Consider the following 5,866-nt stretch of genomic DNA (forward strand, 5'->3'; position numbering starts at 1 on the left):
TGAGAGAAGTCATGCAGTATTTTCAATATCTTAATGATATATTTCGATGAACATAAGTTCTATATTTGAATATCAATTTACTAAGGCTTTCTTTGTTAGTTGTTTCTTTCTAAGTGGTTACTATCCTGTTTAAGGAATCTTTGCCATCTCAGGAGCCAGTGTTGCAGCACAGCTGGTGAAGTTACTGCTAGTGACACCGGCATCCCATGTTGGAGTGCTGGTTTGAGTCCGAGCTGCTCTGCTTCCAGTCCAATTCCTTCCTAATTTGCCTGGGAAGGCACAGGATGATGGTCCAAGTACTTGGGCCCCTGTCACCCATGTGGGTGGATGGAGTTCCAGGCTCCTGGCTTTGGTCTGGCCCAGCCCTGGCTGTTGCAGTCATTTGGGGAATGAATCAGTGGATCGAAGATCACCTTCTCTAACTCTGCCTTTCATATAAACAAATCTTTTTAAAAAATTATTTATTTATTTGAGAGGTAGAGTTACAGACACTGAGAGGGAGAGCCAGAGAGAAAGGTCTTCCGTTCACCGGTTCACTCCCTAAATGGTCACAACGGCTGGAGCTGCACCGATCTGAAGCCAGGAGCCGGGAGCTTCTTCCAAAATCTTAAAAAGAAAGTCTCTGCCATGGCCAGTGCTATGGCACAGTGGTTTAACGCCCTGGCCTAAAGCACCGGCATCCCATATAGGCACCGGTTCTAGTCCCAGCTGCTCCTCTTCTGATCCAGTTCTCTGCTATGGCCTGGGAAAGCAGTAGAAGATGGCCCAAGTCCTTGGGCCCCTGCACCTATGTGGGAGACCTGGAAGAAGCTCCTGGCTCCTGGCTTCTCTCTCTCTCTGCCTCTGTTCTCTCTGTGTAACTCTCTGACTTTCAAATAAATAAATAAAATCTTTTTAAAAATTTTTAAAAAGTCTCTGCCACCTCAAAAATCACAAAATTATTCTTTATATGTTTTCTTCTAAAAATGTTTTATATTTTGTGTTTCACAAACAGATCTGAAACACGTGTGTGTGTGTGCGTGTATGAGAGAGAGAGAGAGAGAGAGAGAGAGAGAGAGAGAGAGACTTTCAATCCATGAACATGGTATGTTAACTTTTTTTACATCTTTAAATTTTTTCTCAAAAATGTTTGTGTTTAGTACAAAAACCTTGCATTTTATCAGATTACTTCTAGATATTTGATGTCTTTGATGCTATTATAAGTAGTATCAACTTAAAATTTGATTTTATTTGGTTCTGGTTGACAGAAATACAACTATTTGTAAATATTTGATAGGTATCCCCAAACCTCTCCCCCACATCAATTTCTTCTTATTATCGTTAAGCCTATCAGGAGAAAGGGGTTGCATTTGCCATTCTCTCCACTTCAGGGTACATTCTTGTCATTGGCCCACACAAGCACAATTTTCTTGATTTGTTTGCTCACCCCACTTTATTTCTGTTTCCTCCCCACCATCACAGAAAGCACACACAGCCCTCTGTTTCAAGTGTGTCTCCGTTTTCTGGTCAGTGGCATGTCTGAGAGCCTTCTGCTGCCCTCCAGTCTTTGGGTTTCTCACTGGACAGATCTACAGTTGCTCGTTGCCATCTATAGACAGTGTTCTGTGTTGTGACTTTTAGAATACATGCATTTTCCCACCTGTCTCTATCTCAAAAAAAAAAAAAGGACCAGAGCTGGAAGCATGATCTCTGTGGCCCCACTCACTGCCCACTCACTGGCTTTTGGAACCTGGTCCTGAGACAGTGTTACACTGATTCCTGCAGTGTGTGAGTAGGAGAAGCCCTCAAGTCAAACTTCATGGCAAACTTTCCTGCATGAAAATAATGTGTGGTAGTGCTATGTCCTCTTAGCCAAATGATGGCCCAATATGCCAGCTATGGCCACGTCTTCCCTAGGAATGGCAGGAACACAGGAGCAGTACGGGGGTGGCTCTCTACAGCACTGCTGTGCGCCAGTGTTACTTATGTGTGGTCAGCAGTTGGCACAATGATCAGCTGCACCCAGTTTACTCTTTGCAACAGTCTCATCATGCATGGTAGCATCTCCAGCTTTATGTAAGCATCACAGGCCTGTCCGTGGGTCTCAGTGACGTGGTATAGGTCAACACACATCTAGAGGCGCTTTCCAGGAGAGATCAGCCTTGGAATAAAAACAAACCCGGTGAGCACACAGACTTAGGCGCATGAACGCAAGCGCCAGCTGTGGCTTGAGGACGTTGATGATCTCGGAGCTGGGTGCATTCCCCACACTCTCCCTCCCCTTCGCCTTCACAGATTGAGGTTTAGCTTGTGCTTCCCGCATCCTGTGCATCTATTTGCCATATCAGCTTTTCTTAGAGGCTGAACCTTCAGATCCCAGTGCTCCCAGCCTTTCATTTACTTCACAAACGTGCCATGGGCAGCTCTGTGTTCCAGGCTGAAGTGGTGTTGTTGAAAAGATAAAAAACCTTGGGGCTGGCGCTGTGGTGCAGTGGGTTAAAGCCCTGGCCTGAAGTGCCGGCATCCCATATGGGCACTGGTTTGAGACCTGGCTGCTCCTCTTCCAATCCAGCTCTCTGCTGTGGCCTGGGAAAACAGTAGGAGATGGCCCAAGTCCTTAGGCCCCTGCACCCTCGTGGGAGACCCAGAAGAAGCTCCTGGCTCCTGGCTTCAGATTGGCTCAGCTTTCTGTGTTGCAGCCATCTGGGGAGTGAACCAGTGGATGGAAGACCTCTCTCTCTGTCTCTACCTCTCTCTGTAACTTTGTCTTTCAAAAAAAATCTTAAAAAAAAAAAAAAAAGAAAAGATAAAAACCTGGCCACGTTCTCCCCCATTTGGCCTTGGCTCTGACAGACCCAGCAGCCCCCAGCACCACAGACCCATACTGCCTTGTGAATGACTGCTTTGCAATCACTTCCTAAGAGCAGCGAGGAGGTGAAACACTGGGTGACGGGTAGCACCCGAGGGCCTGGGGGCTCTGAGAGGGTAAGAAGCCCCAGGACGAGAAGCTGGGGGCACACAGAGACATCTGCTTCTTAATTTCCCATTTTCTCCCAAGCCTCGCCAAAATATTGAGCCACTAAATAAATCCAAACCAAAGAGATCCAATTCTTGCAGCAAGTTCTACCCAGTCACATTTATTTCTATGTCTGGTGCACCTGACATCAAATAAACAGTTGCTTTAAAAATTGGGTGCATCACAACACGATGACATAGCCAACCTTTAAAAAAAAATGAATGATTTATTTAAAAGGTTGAATGTGTCAGACGGGCATCTAAATCAGCGAGTGAAGCGCCAGCCATCCCAGCGGCTGGGACAGCCAAAGAGAACAAGAGGAGGGGCAGAAATGGTGCAGACTGCACCTCCCCCACCCCCCCCACCCCCACCCCCGGAGAAATGAGCAAGTTGTGTGGCTAGATGCGCTACTACGGGGCTGAAATCCAAACGGCTGCAGAGGGCATCCTGGGCGTTGCAAAGGTGGCCTGTGCAAACTGCAGGCCTTGTGGGGACAGGGGTGTGCTCCCTTCGGCTGCCCCCACCACAAGTCCCTGCTGGGAACCAGCGCCAAGCAGCAGCAGGTGCGGCGGGTATGGGAAGGGGTCTGCCTGTGGAGCGGCCCGGAGGCTTGGGTCAGGTGCCCGCTGTCTGCTGTGTGGCCTTCAGCAATTCCCGACCTCCCGGGCCTTACCTGGTCCCCGCAGAGCCGAGAGGACAGCACCAGGTGTCGAGAGGAGGCGCGGCTCAGAGTGGCTGGGTGTGGACATCCATCTCCAAGGGCAGGGCCGGGAGACCCCACGCCCATGCGCAGCCGGCCACACCATGGTCCTGGGGTCACTTCCTGCTTCTGGAAGATTCTCTTGACCTGCAGAAGTGGTTTTGGGACGGGAGCCGGCCCCGACTTGCAGCCCCAGAAGGTGCCAACTCTGAGGTGACGTGGCGGGGGGGGGGGGGGGTGAGTGCCCACCCGGGGCCGCCCCTCACCCCTGCTGCGGAGGCTCTCCTGCCCTACCTCAGAGCCTCCATCGTTTTATCCGATGAGGAAATCTTTTCTGGAAGACTCTCCCTCAGGCCGCATTGGCTAGAACTGAGCCGTGTGTCGGCTCCAAGGCCAGTGCCCGACAGGTAGGACCTTGTCTCAGACCAACATGGCTCCGTCCTTGACCTTCTTTTCCAGCATCAAGAGAGCTGAGCCGGGAGACTGAGCATCACCTAGGCTGTTAGTAGGGAAGGTGGTTGACAGAGAGTCCTGGGGCCCCCAGAGCCTGGCCCCAAGCCACCGACACTTTCTTCTTTCCTGCTGTCTGCTCCCAGTCTCTGGCCCTTGCTGACCGGCGTGCCCAGCCCATACTGCCCTGATCCCCTCGCCAATCCACACCCCAGTCTGGGAGTTGATCTGACCCCCAACACAACGAGCTGCTGCAGGACAGATCCCATAATACCCAGGAGGGCACAGGCCGCACCTGAGTTGAGTCCCCGGAGCCTTGGACCTCACTCTCCCAGCACAGAGCCTGGCCGGCCCCAGTGGAGCGCACGACTTCCCCAGTAACACAAGATGCTGGACACCCTCAGGGCCTGCCAGGGCCGCACCCACGTGTTCTGCACGATGCAGCAGACAGGCTCAGGGGTGGTACGTGCCCATGGCAGTGACAGCCCCGTGCTTGGAGTTGAGGGCTTGCCCTCCGTCTGTCTCCCGTTATTTGGAGACAGGCAGAGGGGAGAGAAAAGTCCGATTCATAGCTCCGTCTCAGAGCCCAGGGCCGAGCAGGGCAGTGGGCAGTACCCAAGGCCAACCCAAGGCCGAGGGCAGCCTCCCTGGCTGAAGTTTCCCAACCCAGTGGGAGGAAGGAGAGCAGCAGGAGTCCTTGGCCCTGACCATTTCTTGTGAGCCTTGCACTTGTGTGCGGAACCAGTTCTCAGTAAAGTCCCCAGCACAAGGGGAGGAAGAGGACCCAGAGAGGGGGCGGCACCTTCACTACAGCTCCACAGCAAAGCAGTCAGCTCCACCCTGGAAGCAGGCCTGGCCCTGGATCCCCTCTGCTATGTGTAAGAGGTGCTGTCCCCCTGGCACGTGCCACGTCCTGTACTGATGTCACTATTCGCAGACCCCTCGCCAGGGACCACAAGCTGTTGGGCCAGAACCCAGCAAGTCCCGGTAGGGGGGGTCTCCCTGCCTCCACCGAGGGCCTGGGGTGTCTGTGGCCTCTCCCTGGCTCCCCCTTCTGCCCCTCCCATCCATCTGCCAACTTTGTTATGCCCAGCGGTGTGAAATGTGTATTGCATTTGGTTCCTGATGATAGTGAGAATAGTGTGCCTTACTTATGCTCAGGTCTCGGGGCCAGGCTTTGGGGCCCCCACGCCACACTGCAGCTCCCACTGCTGTTACTTGGTTTCCTGCAGAGCTGAGTGCAGGCGGAGGGGCAGGCAGACCCCCCTCCTCCTGGGAAGACTTTTCAGCAGGTTGTACAAACGCAGATTTAAGCCTGCGGTGGGGCTTTGGGAGCCGCTGTTTTCCATTCCACTTGTGATGGCTGCACTCACTCTAGGGAGTGACGCGGTGTCCACGGTGACATCAGTGGCCCCACAGGAGAGCCTGCCCCTTGTCAGGCCCAGGCTGGCCCAGGCTGGATGCCCGAGGCTGAGCTGTGGCTGCCTCCCCATAGGTTCTCCAGCTTCCTCACGGGTTTGATCCAGAGAAAGGGCGCAGAGGGGCGATGCACACGTTGCTGAAATCCTGTTTGTGCTTTCCCCACCCAGTGTGGAGGCCTTTTGGCTAATGGAGTCGTTGGTTTATGTTCGGGAAGACAGGAAGTCAGGGGTTGGCTTTGAGTTATGCACCTGGACTTACCAATCCGCTCCTGCCATAGAAACCCTCTGATTTATTCTCTG

Source organism: Lepus europaeus, chromosome 9 (assembly GCF_033115175.1).
Source record: "Lepus europaeus isolate LE1 chromosome 9, mLepTim1.pri, whole genome shotgun sequence".
NCBI lineage: Eukaryota > Metazoa > Chordata > Mammalia > Lagomorpha > Leporidae > Lepus > Lepus europaeus.